This window comes from Cynocephalus volans, chromosome 12 (assembly GCF_027409185.1).
Source record: "Cynocephalus volans isolate mCynVol1 chromosome 12, mCynVol1.pri, whole genome shotgun sequence".
Classification (NCBI taxonomy): domain Eukaryota; kingdom Metazoa; phylum Chordata; class Mammalia; order Dermoptera; family Cynocephalidae; genus Cynocephalus; species Cynocephalus volans.
Window position 1 is genome coordinate 48017823 of NC_084471.1, and position 20934 is coordinate 48038756.

The following is a 20934-nucleotide window of genomic DNA, read 5'->3' on the forward strand; positions in this document are numbered from 1 at the left end:
ATTTTTAATATTCTATGAAAAAGAGACATAAAATAAAATAGCCAAAATTGCAAGTATCAGTCATCCAAAGATCCCAGGAATTTTGCCAGAACTCATTCTTTTCTACTCTAGATAGATTCATTATTAGTACATTATAAATTTTAGAGAAGGGATAGTTAATAATTTCCAGCACTGCTGCAGCATCCTCCCATTACTATTCCTATCAAGTGGCCTGACTTCAGTTTATGGATCCATAGAGTTGTGTGGAGACTGACTCCTCTACTGGTTCCCATGGTAGTATTACATAGCCTCAGATAAACCAATGTTGTGAGCTGTTTCGCTTCTCCCAAATTCATATATTGAAGTCCTAGCCCCAGTACCTTAAAATGTGACTGTGTTTGGACATAGGGTCTTTAAAAAAGTGATTAAGTTAAAATGAGGTCCTCTGGCTGGGCTCCACTCCATTATTACTGATGTCCTTATTAGAAGAGGAAATTAGGACAGAATCACACAGAAAGAAGACCATGTGAAAACACAGACAGAAGATGATTATCTACAAGTCAAGAAGAGTGGCCTTCAGAAGAAATCAGTGCTGCAGACACCTTGACCTCAGACCCATAGCCTCCATTACTGTGAGAAAATAAATTTCTGTTGTTTAAGCTACCCAGTCTGTGGTACTCTGTTATGGTAGTCCCTGCAAACTACTACAGCCAGGTAGTTATTGATCCAGGTGGATAGGAGACCAAAGCAAGTCTAGAGCACATCTCAGAATTCTTTTTTGAAATATGGTGAAGAAGACATTCCCTCTTTCTTACTGTGAAAAATAAGAAAAAAATGTTCTATGTGCTGCTGGAAGTCACCTTAACATCACAAGGGGAGCTTGCCTTGGGATGAAACCAATCTCATAAAGGCAGAATATTGACCAGTTCTAACAGTACATTTTTAAGTTATGTGAACCAATAAGTTACCCACAGTTGCGCCACCTGAAATTTTTATATTTGGCCATTTTTGATCATAAAAAAGGGCAGGTTTATGCTGATCAATGTATTAGTCCATTTCTGTTGCTTATAACAGAATACCTAAAACTGGGTAACTTATGGAGAAATGAAGTTTATTTCTTACAGTTTGGAAGCTGGGAAGTTCAAGGTGCAGAGAACACATCTGCTGAGGGCCTTCTTCTTGGCATCACAGGGTGTCACATGGCAAGAACAGGCTGAGCAAAAGAGAACTGACTTTCTCGCTCACTCTCTTTATAAATCCATCAGAACCATGCCCAAAATAACTCATTACTTTATGAATGGTTTAATCTATTTAGAAGGACACAGCCCTCACAATCCAATCACCTCTCAAAGTTCCCACCTTTCAAATACCATAATTGGATTTCCCACCCGCTTAACACTGTTACGATGGAGAGCAAGTTTTCATTACATGAACTTTAGGGTACATATTTGATCTGTAGCAATGAATCTAGTGCATTGCTTAATCTAGAACTTCTGTTACAGCTAATAAAACTGTCTTAACTGAAGGGATGGGCACATGCAGTTCTATGCCTTTGAGAATTTTTAACTTTTTAAACTGTTACTAAAACATGTTTAATTATAAATTAAAGTAAAAATATTAATTATTCAAGTGATGTATTTATAGCAGTGGAGTTTCTGGTGAAAGATTTGAGAAGGAATTCTGAGTTTGAATATAGAGATATAAAGATTATAGGTAAACATACAGGTAAATTTATTGCTCTTAATATAAACTTCAATTTTTTTCCTTTATATATGGTGTCTGTGTGCCTTTTAATCATTCATCTATTCATTTATTAAACTAATTATTAAATTAGTCATCCTTTCCCATGTATTAGGCACTGTGAAACACACAGGTATAGTGAGGTAAACAAAATTGAACAAGGTCCTTGGCCAAAGTTGCTTATTGCCTGAGTGGGACATTAAGGAAATAATTACATACAAGCATACATACATAAAATTTCTTGTTGTAAATAATGTTTTTCTATTTGAAGAAGTTCTCCTATGATTCAACATGTTTAGGGTGGGCATAGCACTCACAGAACCCATGTCTTTGTCTGCAATAATTGTTCATGGATAGACATGTGATACATGGACACAAGTCCTCCACAAGTCTTTGCTGGCTCTAGTCATGAGAAAATACTCTCTTTTCTCATGCTATAATAAACATATATACCTAGAACTGCTGATAACCATTTTACACAGCACATAGGGGGATCTTAGTGGTGAATGAAGTCAATGCAAAGAACATGTAGGGACAGAATAGAATCTTGATCATGTTTTTGAGTTTCTACCCCAATTGTTTCTGAAATGAGTTCATCCCTGAACCATTCAATTATATAACACAATACCTTTCCTTTTTTTTTTTTTTTGCCTAGAGTATTTAGGTTTATGTTACTTGGATCAAAATTATTGTTAATTAACAAACCTCTTCCTTCACTTTGGAATCTGTACAACGTACTTCAAAATGCCCCTCTCCTTCTGGAAATGTTTATGTATACCAATGGCATCCTATATTTAAGTCCATTATTGAATGTCTCAACTTACAGAAGTTATCTATTTCTTTTTTATTTTATACTCTATTTGAACTTGAGCTCTTTGAAGGGTACAAACTCTTACTTATGTTACTTATGTTAATATGCCTGATACATAGTACGTGTTAAAAAGTACTCAGAACATAGCCTGGCCCATGGCTCACTCGAGAGAGTGCGTTGTGAATAACACCAAGGCCACGGGTTCAGATCCTACATAGGGATGGCCGGTGTGCCGAGGGTCGCGATCCCCTTACCGGTCAAAAAAAAGGGAAAAAAATATATATATGATTATGGACATACTTATTGGCTTAGCATACCATAAAATGAAGCATTTAAATTGAAATTAATAAGGAAATAAAGAGAAACTTACCACTATAAAATTATAATAAAAAGCAAAATGTTTTGGTTCTATGATAATAAATCTTCACATAAGTATGCTTTTCTTCAGAGTGTGAAAATTCCTTTCATGTGTATTTTTTCCCATTTGATTCTCACAAGTAACCTGTGAGATAAGCAAGGTTAATATCTTCATTTTGTTGAGTCAGAAACTGAGGCTTAGGAAGATTAGGTGACTTATTCAAAGGAACATTTCCAATAAGGAGCAGATCCAGGACAAAGACTGTATTGTGCTTTATAAGATATATTCATAGTTTAAAACTAACATGATGATTTCGATTGTTTTCTATGTAGCTTATATTCCTCGTGGCATTCTGTGATGAATAATGATTTCTCCTAATAAATATGGGTAGCATGGTCTTCTCAGCCAGGGTATTTCAGAGACATGTATAACTGATTTATAAATACCCTTCCTATTTGTAGTGTTTAGCCATATTTTCTGATTTGCAGGTGTCACAAGATTTTTATAGAAAATACCTCAAATCTTGTCTAAAATGTTTAAATATAGCCACATCATCTAGAAGGAGTCAGAATGTATTCCAATGGAAATTAAATAATAGAAAGGACCACAAGACCTTTGAGAGACAGAGAAAGAGAAACACATATGAAAATAAAGAGTGTGGCATTATGTGCTTGAGCCAGTAACAGGGACTGGGGAGAAGAGATCAGTTTCTCTCAAAGAACAAAAATGGTCTTCGCATGTGACTCACCCTGATCCAGACCCTAAATTTCCTATGAGTCCCTGGAGATGAATTAGCAGGTAGCAAAACTGAAAGAGCCCCTGTCACTAGTGCCCATGGGATTTTTTCTGGGCATCTCTCCATTTTTCACCACCTTCCAGCAGATGGAGAGCAAGATGAGCAGTGAGGGTCGCAACCAGCTTTTTACTATGACGTGGATACACTGAAAGGTATAGCAGGATTGTATGCCCCACCTTAGAAAACTGAATCCAGAGGCAGAAGGTGAAGCAGCAGGAGACATCAAAAGGACAGTCAGCACCCCAAAGCGAGCAGGAGGTCAGAGTGGATCAGTGCCTGTATTAGCATACGGGATCAGCCACCCAAGGAGAAACCAAAATAATGTTTTAAATGAGAAAATAGTTTATTTCCTACTCACGTCTGGGCATAAGCAGTCTAGGGCTTGAATGGTGACTGCACAGCAAAATTAAACAAAAATCCTGTCATTTGTCTCTGCTGTGCTTAGGAGGTAGCCTTTTATCTACATGATCCAGATGGCTCTTCACTTTTCCACATTTTAACTAGGTCATGGGGAAAGGAGGAAAGTGGTTAAAAAACATATAGGTATGCCTTGGAATTTTCATATATCACTTAGACTCACATTCCACTGGCCAAAACTTAGTCAATGGCCACACACAGCATAAAGGAAAGTTGAGGAATGTAGTCTTTATTCTAGACAGCCATAAGCTTCTGCTAATAACTGGAAGTGCTATTATATGGAGAGTGAAGGGAGAACAGCTTTTGGGGATTACTAGTAGTCTCTGTCACAATGCTTTTGTGTAGACAGCTCAAGAAGAAGGTGTAGGTAGTTTCAATGTGGTCAGAAAGAATAAGAGCAGAGAAAGGCTGAGAGAGAGAAAAGAAGTAGCAACTGGAACAGAAGTAAGGTAAAGGTTTGTTTCGATGCACATTATGTGTGAAATGACTTTGCCCTTAGGAGGATCTCAGAAAAACATTAAAGGGGAATGTCTTTCTAATTGATGGGTGGGAACTAATAAGCCGTTGTTCATAGATACATAGATTGTTAAAGTGGCATACTAGCTTCTATAAGATGACAAGGCTTAGGGGTCATTTTAGTTATATGTGTATTAGAATTGCAATAGCATTTATGTATGTAGGTAAACATTTACATTTATATGTAAATGCAGTCACTTTATAACTGCAGATTCACGTTGTTGAATGGTCCTCTTGGTAATATATGATGAGTGCACAGAATAATATAAAATACATATTAAATCCAGGATGTAAATAGGTTTAGTGATGAAGGAAAGAAAGGATTAGTCTAAGACTCAGAAAAGTGAACAAATCTTAGTGGAAATAAAATTGAAGACGAAGCTTAAAGAACAATTCAGATAGGATTTAAAACTATCCCTTTCAAAAAATGATAACCTTAATAAAACTCAGGGTGTAAAATTTATGGAAATCAAGTCATTGACATCTTAGATTAATTCAAGAGAGAAGTTTTAATTGACCTGTGAGTTATATTTCAGCTACTAAGCTAGACTGATTATTTTTCTCAATTTCTAAAAGAGAGAAACATACAAAAAGGAAACAAATGAAACTGGGTTCAGAAGTCAAACAGTTTAAAACGAGCCAAAAGAATGTAAGTTCGACACATTACATTCATATCTAAAAATTCTTCTTACAGCAAAATTCTTCACACTGTAACTGAAAATGTTTACTATAGTTTGTTAAGTGTTTGAAGTGCTAGATAATTGCCACAAAGATATAGAGCACAAGACTGTGTGAGCCCCCAACTGAAATTAAAATGGGGTTAATCTGTTCAGCATTCCTGAATCCATCCATATACCAGTAGGCAAAAATCAGTTAAGAAGAAGACTTACCCTCTTTAAGAGTGCCCATGGGGTATTTCCAAATCGTTTTCCAGAGTTTAGACAGCCCTATCAGTCTTATTCTAGTAACAAAAGTGTGCTGTATGCCTTCTACTATTAGGTGTTTTCATACAATATAGTAGTTAAGAGAGAGTATTATGCAGTTTTAACTACCAGATTTAACTTATGGTTTCACTACTTGCTTACTATGCGATTTGGGGAATGCTATTTAAAATTCTTAGCTCTTATTTTGTTTTCATCTTCAAAACAGACTTTAAAAGTAAAGTTACTTCATAGGATTGTTGAGAAGATTTAGTGAGATGACACAAATTAATTAACCATTTGCTAGCCATGTAAGCAATGAGTATGTGCTTACATTATTAGTATTCTCATAAAAAACCAATGGAATTCTTTGTCACAGGACCAGAAATGAGAATTCTGCAGCTCCTTGAATCTGGAGTGAAGGATTTCCACATTCTCATTTCCTTTAATTAAAACATCGTGTTGTCTTCATGTGAGTCTCTTCTAACTAGATGTTGTCCACAGTTTTGTTGGAGCTCAGAGGCTGTTACCCTAAAATATGATGCTTTGACATGCTGGAATAACGAAGCAGCTTCAAGGTCTCTCTGACCTCCCCCTCCACCCACCCCATATCTCAATCCCCTCTCTCTCTCTCCAAAGCACAGGGCAAAGCTGTTGCCTTATCTGCCTAAAGTCCAGACCCACGAAAGAAGAAGACAATTACCTCTGCTCCTTTCCCTGAGTTTTCATTAATTTAAATCATATCACAGAAAGAAAAACTGAAGTCTGTCAGCATACCTGGACAATCTGTTGTAGCAGACCTTTGTCTTCTATTTCGGTCCCATTCAGTATTTTGAGGAGAATCATTTACCAGTCATTGTCTGTTCTGTGGAGCAGAGACTTTGTTCCAGGCCATTGTCTGTTCTCTAGGCCAATTAAGTCCTCACTAAAAATTATTTACTCTTACACCCCCATTTCCTCTTTCCCTATGGAAGGGGTACATAAAGGTTTGTACCCCCACTGAGTAATTGGGAAATCATTCTGCAATTCCTCCATGCTATGCATATTAAAATAAATTTGGTCTGACTTTTCTTCATATCAATCAGAATTCGTTACTGATTTTTTTTTTTTAACAGAATAGACCTAAAAGAAATGAAGGCCTACATATAAAGCATGGGATTTATCAAGCCAATATGACAATTGCAGCCAGGGAGACACGTCAGATCACTCTGAGAAATGTGCTCCAAAGAAGGTCAGCAGAGCTTAGCATTTTACAGTCATGAGAAGAGGGAAGAATCAAAGGAGAGAGAGAGAGGACAGCTCTGCCTAATCACTTTATCAATTTTTCTATTGGTTACACATAATGTATAGATTTGGGATTGTTACTAAGTTACATCATACATGCAGGGATCTACAGTATGGTTTACAAGAAGTATTCTAAGTGGTTTTATAACTTTCCAGTGTCATCACGACTGCGAAGTAAAATGGCCTTATATTATAAGATTTTTCAGGACATGCAGACATTACTGCTGACTTATCCAAATCTCCCAAGGTACTACAGTTTACGTAATCTTGTCAGGATGGAGTATTTATTTATTTATTTCAAGCTTTGTCTAAATTTCTTCTCCATGAAATTCTGAGGTATTTTATGATATTTGAGAATTATACTCATTTTTTAAAAAATGATGTTTTTCTGATTCAGTGATGATAGAGTTTGGATGTGTTGTCCCCATCAAAACTCATGTGGAAATTTGATCCCCAATGTGGCAGTGCTGGAAGCTGTTTGGGTCATGGGGTTGGATCCCTCATGAATGGATTAATGCTCTCCCTGGAGGAGGGGTGATTAATGAGTGAGTTCTCACTCTATTAGTTCCCACGAAAGCTGGTTGTTTAACAGACCCTGGCACCTCGTCTCTCTCTCTCTCTTGCTTCCTCCCACTACGTGATCTGCTAGTATGCACTGGCTGCCTGCCACTTTCTGCCATGAGTAGAAGCAGCCTGAGGCCTGTGCGAGATACAGCTGTCTCAGAATCATAAGCCAAATAAACCTCTTTTCCTTATAAATTACCCAGTCTCAGGTAATTCTGTTATAGCAACACAAAACGGACTAATACAAGTGATTACTACTTAAATTTTTAGACTTAAATTAAAATTACTTCTTGTTTTCTAAAGAGGGAGTGATATTTTTGTTTTTTTAAAAAAACACATTTACTTCTAAGAATGAACTGTATATCAATTTCGTAAGGCTGCTGTGAGAAATAACTTCAACTTTCCAGTGCCGTAAATGGACATGGAGACCCAACATATGGTGAAGCAAGACTTTAATAATAGTCTTGCAAGATCAGGTGTCTTGCAACAAGCAATTTTATTCCCTAGTTCACAAGTCCCTCCCCCAGTTCCTTATTGGCTGAGTACTAGGCATTGCACAGTCTTCTGGGACAATGCCTGAGATTTATTATCCCCTTGTAAGGAATTTTTTTCCCTGATGGCTCAGGACAAGCCCACAAAAAAAGGCCTGCCAAAGGTGCTGAGGAGGAAAAAGAACAAGGAAATGAAGAGAACAAAGGGCTAGTTTCCAACTCTTTCATCTTGAGGAGTCATTTCTCAAGAGTGACATGCTGCTTCTGAGCTCTGCCTGTTCAGGGTCTCTCTGGGAATGGGTCTTGCCAGTTAAACACCCTTTGCTAAGCTACTCTTGAAAATGAATCACTTAGGCTATTTCCTTACAGCTGCTATAATAAATTAGCACAAATTAGTGTCATAAAAAAATAGAAATTTATTCTCTCACAGTTCTGAAAGCAAAAAGTCTGAAATTCAGCAGGGCTGTGTTCCTTCTGGGGTCTCTATGGAAGAATCTGTTCCTTGACTCTTCCAGCTTCTGGTGTCTGCCCTGTCATTTTTGTATTTGTGGCCACATCACTCCAGTCTTTGCCAATGTCTTCACACTGCCTTCTCCTTTGTGTTATTTTCCTTTGCCACTCTCTTATAAAGATACTTGTGATGATGTACAGAGCCCACCAGGGTCATCCAGGGTAATCACATCATTTCAAAATCTATGACCTGGTTACATCTATAAAGTTGCTTTTTCCAAATAAGGTAACACTTAAAAATATCAGAGATTAGGATCTGATATCTCCGAGTGGCTATTATTCAACCAACTATTAATTGTTTAACTGATATAATTGCCTTGGAGGCACTTCTCCTTCAGAGTTAGATGCCCCCATGTTACCCACATATTGCACTTGGTGTGAATAATGTTTTTGTTTATTTATTTGTATTAGGTTGCAGCTTATTTGAAGTACACATACGTTTGGGAGTATATATTGTAAAAGTGAAATTGCTTTGTCGCAGCTTCGCTCACCATCTATACACCTGAGTTAAGCTTTCCATATTAAAGTGCCTGAGGAAATTGCTTAAAGTACTGAGAAAGATATCACATGTTATATATCAGGTATGTCAACAACAATGCCTGCCAATCTACAGTCCAGACCACACAAGTTGAAAAAGCTACTGATATAAAAATATGGAAGGTACAGAGAAACCACTTGTAGTGCAAAAGCTGATATTCTGACTTAAGAGGAATTTCATATTCATGTAAAGTCAGAACTGTTGATCTAGAAACCACTTAGAGAACAATTTTCTCCTGAAACTCCTCAAGTCATGAATGAGTTAACTGAGTCCCATGGTGAGAAAGTATTTGAAAGAAGGTCCTGCACCCAATCAGAGTCAGCACTGGTGATGGAAGTTCAATTCTTTGGTCTGTAGGGATGAAGGGAAAACTTCCTCTTCTCCCCTGAAGGTTCATTAACAGAAATCACTGACAAATCTAGATCAATATGAAGAAAAGCCATAACAAATTTTATGATTTAATGTACTGGAGGGGGCAAAGCACAAGGGAATTAGAAGAGAATAATTTCCCAATTTCCACTGGGATGAAGAGACTCATATACCAGAGTTCATGAGAAAGAGAAGGCGGGGGAGGCACAAGCCCCAGAACCATGGCCTGAGACCAGATGTCCCTGAAGCTCTGGGGGGCTGGTGTCATCAGAGGTGAAAAAAAGAAGTTGAAAGTTAGAGTTAAGTAGAGAAATCATGTATGCAGATGAAAATACTTTAGGTAATCTCACATTGCACCCAGAAAGAATAGATAGTAGCCAAAGGAGGGGTATCTCAGATGAAGTCTAGCTATATGCATTCACAAATGTAAATGTCTTTCCACAAAAATACAAACAGCAATAACAAAAACAACCAGCCTTCTAGCTAATCTTGTATATCCAGTCTCCCTGAATTAGTCATTTACTCATTTTGAAATATGCCAAAGAAATATATTTTGGGGCCAAAATATTTTGTTCACTGTTGGAAAAATAGAATAGTTTGGTCAGGGCCCTTGCCTCAGGTCCAGTTGGGTGTGGTTCAGCATTCTTTGTAAGCAAATTGTGTGTGTGTGTGTGTGTGTGTGTGTGTGGAGTTAGTGTACGTGCCCAACAATGTATCTTTTTAGTTTTGTTGCTCTTCTTGTGTTCTTCTTCAGAGAGAGAGAGAGGAGTTTTAGTGAAGCAGGCAGGTGGGCATCTGCCTCAGGCATCTGCCCTGTGTGGCCATGCTTTCCAACCTATGGTTCCAAGGACCCTTTGGCCAGTTACCTAGTTCATAGACCTGTGTGTGAGGAGTCTGGTGACCCAGCCTGGTATGTGAGGGGTCTGGGGACCCAGCCTGGCATGTGAAGGGTTTGTGACCCAGTCTGTGAATGGGCTTGAGGGGTCTGTGAGCTCCAGACACAGTCCTAGCTCGGCAATTGGCCCAGTCGGTACAGGATTACCAGCAAATAAAAGAGCCCAACAACTGGCATGGTTGCCTAGCTTTACAATTGGTGTCGGGAACAGGATTAAGAGTGCTATAATTGGGCCAGCCCCATGGCTCACTCGGGAGAGTGCAGCACTGGTAGCACCGAGGCAGCGGGTTTGGATCCTATATAGGGATGGCTGGTGTGCTCACTGGCTGAGTGTGGTGCAGACCACACCATGCCAAGGGTTGCAATCCCCTTACCAGTCAGAAAATAACAATAATAATAATAATAATTTTACTTTTAGAAAGTTTCATATACTCACATACTAAAATAGGATTGGTAACTATGGTGAAATCTGGGTTAAAAGTCTCTAGGTAAGAGATAGGCAAAGGAAAAACCATAAATTTGGACAAGCAGAAAAAACAAATTTGAGTGTGCCATTTCATATTTTCTTAAATCAGTCTCTTAGTCCTGAAAATAGAGCCATTCAATTAAACAGTTGTTCCATTCCAGGAAGTGACATTACAGATGGGCTTCCATCAAGAGTAGGTTTCTGTATGGAGTAAGTATACAGGTATCTAATAAGATATTTTTTACGAAAACAAAAGAAAACAAAATTAATGTCTGGAGTAGTGTATAAGCTATTTTTTCTAGAATCTCTGGACTAGAATGTCAGTGGCAATCTGACAGATTTTTCTGGATTGCAGTTTGTGTGTACAAAGTTTGCCTAAATATAAATTGTTAATAGAGGTTTTTCTTCAAAGCCAAGATCACTTCAGCCTGCAGGGTTAGGAAAAAGGCGACTTTAATATCTACTAATTCCAAATTATACGTGTGGGGGAAAAACTGAAGATAGTAGGGAGAATCACAGGCAGATACTGGAGAAAATTAAAAATTCAGAATTCAGTCCAGATAATAACCTCTTCTCCCACATCTCCACCCCCTCACCCCCAAAAAAGGAAAAAGAAAAAAAGATGGACAGGGGTAGAATATAACAGCTATTAATTATATTATAATATATAGCATAAAAATATATTATATATAATTATATTATATATAATATATAATATAAAAAATAATAGAATTATAATATATATTATATAGAATATAACCATACTATAGTTGTTTTGTTTTGTATTTTTCTCTGAATCATAATTTTTTTCTCTCTCCAATCCCCTATTTCTACCAATGATATTTAATATGACAAACTTATTTGCAATAAAAGTTTAGCCTCCAGCCTGATTATTTGCATAAAGTGCAGGAAGAATAGTGATTTATTATACAGGCTCTTTTTCAATTGGCTTTGTTGGGACTTTTATAAGGAGTCTTAGATTGGACGTTTGAAAGCCTCTTGAGGATCAGGAAGCCAAGCCAAGGATTTGACTCATTCTCTTATCGTACCTGCACAAGTTGGGTGAACTCTCTTTCCAGAGGTTCCCAAAATATCAAGGTTCCTAGCACTGTCATAAAGTGATACTCCTTACTTACTGCAAGACTGGCACCCTGAAATCATGTACACTATCAGGCCAGTCTTCCCAAGGGGCCTTTTCTTGGCTGCATAAAAAGCCAACCTCAATTCCTTAAAGCAGTATGATCATATCTGAAAATACGACATTCCAATCAAAGTCTTGGTGAAATAACCAGAGTCTACAATTTTGTCCTGCTACAAAAAAACAAAAAAAAACAAAAACAAACAAACAAAAAAACAGATTCTTATTGAATTTATGAAAATAGCTATATTGCCATAAAATAAGAATATTCATGAATATCCATTTATTTTTGTTTATCTCTTTTTGTTCCCTCAAATTTAAACAACCTTTAAATACCCTTTAAAATAGGCAAATTTATTTTCCTTTAATAAAAACCACATCTTCATATTCCTTTTATAACTTTCTTTACCAAAAACATATTTTACTTTCCTTAAACACTCTGTATACAGAATTGTATCTCTTATACCTAGTAGTTTTAATTACTATAATTTTAACTCTCAGTAACCTTAATTTTCAGTGAAAAATCTAGAAAGCAAGCAGTTTTGAACTGTTTTTTTAATCAATATTTATAGATAAAAATCATTTTCTAATTTTTGAAAACACATTTTTAATTTTATTTAACAAATCTAAATATACTTAGCTTTTTTATATCATGTAAAAACAAAATATTAAAGTATATAAACTTAAACTCATGTTATATAAACTTAAACTTGTGTTTAATAATTAATGTTTTAGTATTTCAACTTACTCAGAAATGACTCAGACATATTATGATTACCTATTATTTAATTTAACATAACAAGATCTTTTAAATTTTAAATTACTGAAAAGATTTTTTAAAACTATGACAAGTTTCCTTTTATCATTTATCTTATTCACATATTTCTAATTCACAGATTTTCAACAATTATATTTGAATTGTCCTTGAAAAGCAATGCTACTCATTTAAGCTTTTTGTTTTTGCTTTTGTTCTTGAAAAAGTGAAACCAAGCTAAATCATTATCAACCAGTATTAACCAAGGCCTTTGAGATACTGGACATAGGTACCTTTCCCCTAGTTGTCCTTGGTCCCAAGTACCCCCTGGTATCCAGGGTGACTAGGGTGGCTAGGGTCTGTCTGGATACTGTATTTACATTCATGGCATAAAGTCTAGGACAAAGAGCAGAACTGTGAAGACAATGCCTAAAGAATACAACCCCTCCCAGCATGGCCAGGAGGCAGAGCTGGTACAGGGAGGATAGACCATATTGGGCTTGGTTTTGCTTTGCAGCTGGTGACTCACATTTTGTAGACACATTTATCCTCAGTCCTCACTATGGCTACCTGTCTAGACCCCAGAATTCAGAGGCTCAGAAGCAAAGACAAGCTAACAAAACAATGTGCAGACAGTTCTCACAGCTTTTATTTCATAAATAAATCAAGCCAGTATAAAAAAAAAAAATCACAAAACATTTTATGACCTTAAAACATCTATCAGATTCAGCATATATCTGTTTTGACCAATCAACCTAGGCAAAAGAGTCTAAGTTAAACACTAAAAACATTTCTATTTTATTTTACCAACAATTTTAAAACTAGACTTATTTACCAAAGGTTACCAAAGTCATGCCTCTTGGAAAGCATTTAGGCTTGCTTACTTAATTTATGACTGTGTGTTATTTATAAGCCAATTTGGTAGTACCATGTAAACAACACACAAACACATGTATAGATGTAAACGTACATGTAGACACAACATACAGCCTACACATGTATACATGCATACATAAAAAACACCGAAATGAAGATCTTACTGCTTTTGTTTGAGATTTTAGTCATAAGACAGGTACCATATAACATTCACTAATTTTAAAAGTCAATTGGATTCAAATAGTCTCTATAAAAGGAACAACTTAAAGCTTATCTCCCCCATGTGGCAGACTCCCTCACCAAGTTTTAGAGAAACTAAGCAAGAAATGTACATCTCAAAGCACAGAGAAAGTGTGTAAGCTTTTTTAAGAAGGAGTTTCGTTGTATCAGAGACAGTGAGGAAGATTAAAAAATGAATGTCAAGACAAAATAAAATCATAGAAACTTACCATAGGAGTTCACGAGAAGAAACACACATAAGAATAAAATTTATGTCTGTTCAAAGCAACCAGTTGAATGCCAGAAAGTCATATTTTGGAGATCATGTAGTTAGATGGGTTGCTTTTAATCTAGTTTCTGTCCCTTAACTAGATTACTGAACTAAGGGCTTAGCCAATTAACAAATAGGACCAAAGCCATTAGACTTTAGAAGCTCTAAGAGGTAGGCAGCTAACACAAAAAGAGGTTGGTTGGTGTGCCACGGCTGCATTTCTCATGAGGCCTCAGAGTCTTTGGCAAAAATGCCAGTAAGAGAAGCATACAGAGGGAGCACATAGTTAGTAGAGCTTCAGGAAAAGGAATTCAGTCAACTGAATAGCTCCTATGCGGAGAAGTAAAAATCCACAGAGAGAACTAGAAACCTAAAAGAAAATATACTTATGTATTACCAATGAGGTGCAAAGAAGCCCTCTCTGGATCCAGAACTAGTCAGGACACTAGCTGTAAATGGGCCTGTTTATTTAGCTCAGGAGAGAAGATGAATAAACAAACAACAAACAATCCCCTATATATTATAACCCCAAATTTTAGGTGAAAAGTATATTGAACAGCTGACTCAAAATCTGAACAAGTACATGATACCAAAGTTCCCTTAGAGGAACTCAATGTGCATTTCTACCACCAAGATCCAGACTGTTCTTAAAACAAAGGTTGTCTATAAGATAGAAGGATTACAAATGTGTTCCCCCCAAACCTGAGTCATACAAATAATTTAAAACAAACACTTCAAACTAGTTTTTATAAATGCTTTTTTTTCCTAGTTAAAAGAATTTTGTGATGGATCTCAACTGTTTTAAATACAATCCCTGTTCAAATGTTCTTAGCTAGTTTCCTGAATGTTAACATTTTAAAGGGATTTACATCTCTAAGGGACTGGTTGCCTGACTAGTAATAGAACCCAGGCCATGATGGTGAAAGCACCAAATCCCAGCCACTAGCCTACAGAAAGAAGTGCCCTTTGTTTGTAAGTACTGCAGGGAATCTGTAGTGCTTGGGCTCCTGTCGGAATCCTGTTCACAGTGTCAATTATAAAGCTACTACTCCTGTTAGTGATGCCAATTGTATAGCTAGCTACAGGACCACACCAGTTGTCCGGCTACTTTTACCTGCCGGTAATCCTGCCCAGACTGGGCCAATTGTCAAGCTAGGGCTGGGTCTGGAGCTCACAGACCCCTCGAGCTCGTTCCAGACTGAGTCACAAATCCTTCATACGCCAGGCTGGGTTGCCAGACCCTTTACACGCAGGTCTATGAGCTAGGTAACTAGCAAACAGGTCCTTGGAAGCCACAGTTGGAAAGTCATGACTGCTCGATGGCTGCCCGAGGCACCAAACTCCAGCCAAGGTGACGGCCGTGCATGCGCACCAACTCCGCCCACACACAACCTATTCACAGCAAATGCTCGGCAAGATTCTGAACATCTGAGGGGCCCTGACCATTTTCCTATATTTTCCCAACAGAATCCAAAGCAGGAAGTTTGAGTACAAAAAGCACTTGTTTTAAATCTGATTCCCATTCTTTAATCTTGCTAGTAGTTACATCAATATTTTAGTAGTAAATTTTAAGGCTAGTAGTTACATCAATATTTTCCTAGGTACCTATAAGACAGCTGTTTAAGAGGAGAGCTCTCTAAAAAGTTTTCTTTCAGACATAGCCATTTGAAAGGATTTGTGTCTGGCCATGGACAATCCAGGGTCCCCAATGATGCACCAAGTTTCAATATCAATTCCATCCAAAATACTTTTGTATGGACACTAGAGTCACTATATCTAAGATTAGTCAGACAAATCCTTTTCTCCCATCAATCAAAAAGAGATGGTGATCTATACCATCCACTCAACTGAATTCCACAGAAAGAGAGTGAGCAGAACACTGGTGAGAAAGTCCGACTATTTTTTGCTGGACTTGCCAGGCTGTGGTCTCCTCTGGCAGTGATTTCCAGAAGAGCAGAGGGGCTTTTGTATCCTGCTCACAGTACCATAACTATAGGAGCCAAGAGAACTTCCTCTTCAACCCTGAAGATACATTAGTAAAACTCTCTGACAAATCTACATCAATATGAAGAAAAGCCATAACAATTTTTATTATTTAATGTGCTGAAGGAAGGCAAAACATGGGAGAATCACAAGAGAGTAACTTCGCAATTTCCAGTGGGGGTACAGAAGCTTATATATCAGTGCTTCTAAGAGAGAGATAAGGTGGGGAGAAGTACAAGCTCCTGAACAATGACTTGAGACCAGGGTTTTCTGAAGCTCTGGGGTAGGAGTCATTGGTGAAAGAAGAAAATCAGAAGTTAAATTTAAGGAGACATCTTATACACAGATGAAAATACTTCAGGTAATCTTACATCTGCACTCAGAAAGAATAGATAGTAGCCAAAGGAGGGGCACCTCAGAGGAAATCTGGTTGTTTTCAATTACATATGTAAATTTCTTTCCACAAAAAACAGCCTTCCAGCTAATTTTGTATTTCCAGTCTCCCTGAATTAGCCATTTTGAAATATGTCAAAGAAATATATTTGGGGGCTGAAACATTTTGCTTGCCCACAGCTACAAGGCTGGTGGTTCTTCCTCTCCAGCTCTTGCTGAGAAAGTTTGCTACTCCATTACATCAACTTCTAGATTTCTAAAATTGTCATAAAGGAATAAATTAGATTCGTTATTTCAAAGTAGGTTAAATACTGCATTATTCTTTACCATTTTAAGAAAGAAAAAAATAAAAATAAGTGCAAGAAAATTCACCAGAATTCTTCATTTAAAAACTGCAGAGAATACAAGGAAAAAAATACCTGTACCAAAATAGGGGGGAAAAAAAAATCTTAGTGTTTTCATTGTCATAGTAACATTCTTGTCAAATGTACAAATGCAAAACTCCTGAGTGATCTTTACCAATAGATGGGATACACAACTGCTTAGTAAATGTTAATATAAAGAACTGTATAAACTATGTTTTCGTCTCTTATTTAACTTTTTTTTTTCTTGATTAGATTAAACAAAAGCAAGAAATGCTCTGTTCCTTGTCATTGTTTAACCAGATGGGGGGAAAACACATTGATTGCAAGAAAGGAGGTCAGTTGCTCTCTTATTCTAATTTATTCTAATAAAGAATACATTATTTCCCATTGATACACAATAATGTCACTTATTAGATTAACTAGGAAAATGACTTGTGGAATTGGAACTAATAGAAAAATCTGATAGGGCTAACAGCAAAAGAGACAGAAAAAGCCTGGCAATACTTCTCAAACTTTAGGATGCACAGGAATAACCTGGGGACCTTGTTAAAGTACAGATTCTGTTTCATAGGTCCAGGGTGTGTAACAGAGGATCCTGAGCAATACCAATGCCATCTTCTTAGGTAGACACCGGCTGAACCCCTTCCGCATGAAAAATTGTTGACCTTCTCATAGAAAGGGGAACTGTAGCAGACTAACCCCCCTGCCCCCTGCGTGAGAAACCATTGAAAACAGAAACATAGAAACAGAAACCATACACAATGAAAATTTTTATGCTTGATCGCTTTAACTGCGCACCTTGGCTTCTGTGATCTAGCTTGCTTTGTGCACCTGGGCAAACCCATGTGCCAACGGGATGTGGTTTTTGCCTTTATAAGCCCCACCAGACCAAAATACCTAGGGGAGACAGTCGCCGGCCAGCTAATAAAGACTCTGTTAAAATTCTTAATTAAGTGTTTGGTTCCTTTCCTGGGCGACAACCTTACAACAGATGGGGTCTGTGATTCTGTATTTCTAATAAGTTCCCAGATGATGCTGATGTTGTTAGCCCATGAACCAAGTTGTAGCTATCCAAGTGAAGATTTCCACACAGATGTGAGAAGTTGCATATAAATTTTAGTGAGCATGAAGCAGAAACCATCCTATAGTTAATATACAGTATTGTGCATCACAATTCTGCTAATTACCAGAACTCTCTGACATATTGACATTTGTGCAGGTCAAATTTTTAGAGTGAGCAGGACTGAAGCCATGTTGGGACCTAAAACTGCCTGGGCTGGGGGGGAGGGTGATTTTAAAAAGGACAAGTTTTTTCTCTCCACTCTTTCTTCCCACCCCCCTGACTTTCTTATCTTGCTTGCTAAATAGGAAAACAAGGCTGAGAAGCTAATCAGGTCTTTGCAAAGCTATCAGTTCTTTCTTTTTAGACTTGTAGAGTTTTAAGAAGTGATCAAGGCCTAATGACTGGAAGCTGACCTTGGGCATCAGCCAAATCAACCAGAGCTCTGCAAAGCAAAGCTATGCAAAAGACTTTTCAGAAGAGTTGATTATACTCTGGGGCAAATCAAAATCTTGCAGAGTCCTGAGATAACAGCAAAGATGAGAACAGAAACCAGATGAGGCCTTGGCGAGACCCTGTACCTAATTCATAGACATGGACCCTCATAGCTCATGTACCCTTCTGTCCTGCTTTTCACTTCCCACATTCCATTCCCTCAACCCCCGCTTTAAAAACCCCGTGGTAAACCTGAGTCTTTGAGATGGCTTTAGCCTGCCCATTCTCCATCAGGTTTACTGGGGAGATGGGTTAGCCTACCATCTCTCTTCAGGTCACTGACTAAAAGCTGACTTCCATTTTCAACAACATTTGACTTTTGAGTGGTTTGCTTTTGTCTGGGGGCAGGCAGCTGGACCTGTGAGTTGGATATCAATTTCGGGAAGCCTCAGACAGGAACTGAGTGTCCCTTGTAACAAAATACCTCAAGTCCGACCAGACAGCTCTTTAGCTTGACTGAATTTTGGACAGGCTTCTCCCCGACTCTAGGTCATTAACCTCCTTTTTCTTAGGCATTTACTTTATTACCCTTTGGAATGTATATAAATCTTTCCCCATCCTCTTGTCAGTTTCACAACCCAGGAAAGGACCTTAGAATCATCTCTCTGAAATGTAAACATTCAAGGAGATAACACCACTATCTCTCATTCTCTGTGGGGAAGGTAAGATCCTAACTTCAGCTGGTACCAATTAGCAAACAAAGATGGTCTAAACACCAAGAAAAGTATTTGCAAACTTTTTTGCCAAAAATGCTAACTTTTAGTGCCTCAAACTGAAAAATCTTCAAGGTTCTCCCTATACCTGAGCCAGGCTACAAGTCCCTTTTTCAACACTGGACTTTATTATTTTTACTAATTTCAAAAGAAAAATAATATTCTCCATGGAAACAGCACCACAGCATCAGCTTCTGGTACCCCTTTTGATGTGCTTAAAACTGTAAGTTTGGTCTAATGTAGAAGAGACACCTGGAAAATCTTCCTCATCTTCAATTCAATCATGATTTCCTTTTCTCTTCAAATTGATAATAAAAAAATCTGCTCTGACCACGTCAGCTAAATTATAGTGACCTGGGAGATTTGGGATAAGCCAGATGCCATGTTCACCTGTCCTGAAAAATGTTATCATAAGACCATTTTACTTAGAAGCAGCCATAATGGTCCCAGAAAGCCATCAAATAACCTAACACACTTTTTGTAAACACTACTCTAGATTCCTGCATGCAGGGTGTAACCTAATAACAATCACAAATTTATACATCATGTATAACCAATAGAAAAACTAATAAAGTGATGAGAAGGGGTGTCCTTCTACTTCTCTCCTTTGATTCCCCCCTAAGCTCTGCTAAGCTCTGCTGGCCCTTTTCAAAATGCATTTTTCAGGGCAATCTGATCTATGTGTCTCTCCAGTTGCAATCATCATATTGGCTTAATGAATCATTGCTATATTTATTTGGCCTCAGTTTCTTTTTAGGTTAACAAAATGAAAAACACCAGCTATGTGAGTACTAACTTATATATTACTGGGAGATATCTGAGATCTCACATTCCAAATTTCCACTTATATACAGCCATGGTATCCTCCCATGTTTGTTTATGAATCATCAGGGCTGATATATTGAAATTAGTTGCTTTATGTATACAAAAGGATTATCTCTCTATGTATAAATTTTTACTTATATATTCATCTCAATATGTCAAGAAAATAAATTTTACAATTGGAAAAAATGCCACCCAAATAAATTTTAAAAAAAGACTTTTAACGATTTTTACTTCCAAACATATGTGATATTTTTGAGTTATCAAATATTGTCTGCTTATTATGATATTCAATATATTCTTGTATTTATATATTACATTAAATATAACTATTGGACAAGTACCTAACTAAAATTACCAGCACTGACTACATATAGTAAAACAGTTTACAGCAATCATCACAATAATCTAAGAATCAGATACTATTATTATCATTACTCTACTTATGGAGGGAATTGAAGCACAGAGAGGTTAAGTAACTTGCCTAAGGTCATACATTTGATAAATGGCAAACCTTGGACTAGAGAATTTGCCTTTGCAGCCTGAGAGATTAATCGCCACACATCTTATGAGGGGCAATGACTATTTGCAGTCATTTCTCAATGATTTGAAATTACTTCGAAATTGAAAAAATGCAAAGATTTCCACTAGACCTATCTCTGCACATGTGCATTTTAACAATAGCAGAGGACTAACATGAATTGAAAGACAGCTTGAATTTATATTTGATTGCTGTTGTTGATTATCAAACAATTGATGAGCGACCACTGTATAATTATGATATGCATTTAATATATTAATATGGAATATAAAACACAAAATTAGTATAACCTCTCTCTCTCTCTCTCTCTCTCTATATATATATATATAATATATATCTCCAGTGCAGACATACGTTCTTGCTGAAGTTATAAATCTGTAGGATAAAACAATGTTACATCATAGCAGCAGTGATTTTATAAAGACTGTGATTTGGAGATCTCTTGTATATTACTTTAAAAGAAACCAAAACATTTTACCCCCAAATATACTTCTCTGACATATTTTGAGATGGCTATTCAGAGGGCTTACAGACAGGAAAAAACCTGAAAATCTGCCTTTCGTGGAGGAGATTTGTATCTGTAGAGGAAATAAAGTAAAGTCAACAGCCAGGCTTTCTCTGAGCCACTCCCCTCTGTCAGATCTAGGAAA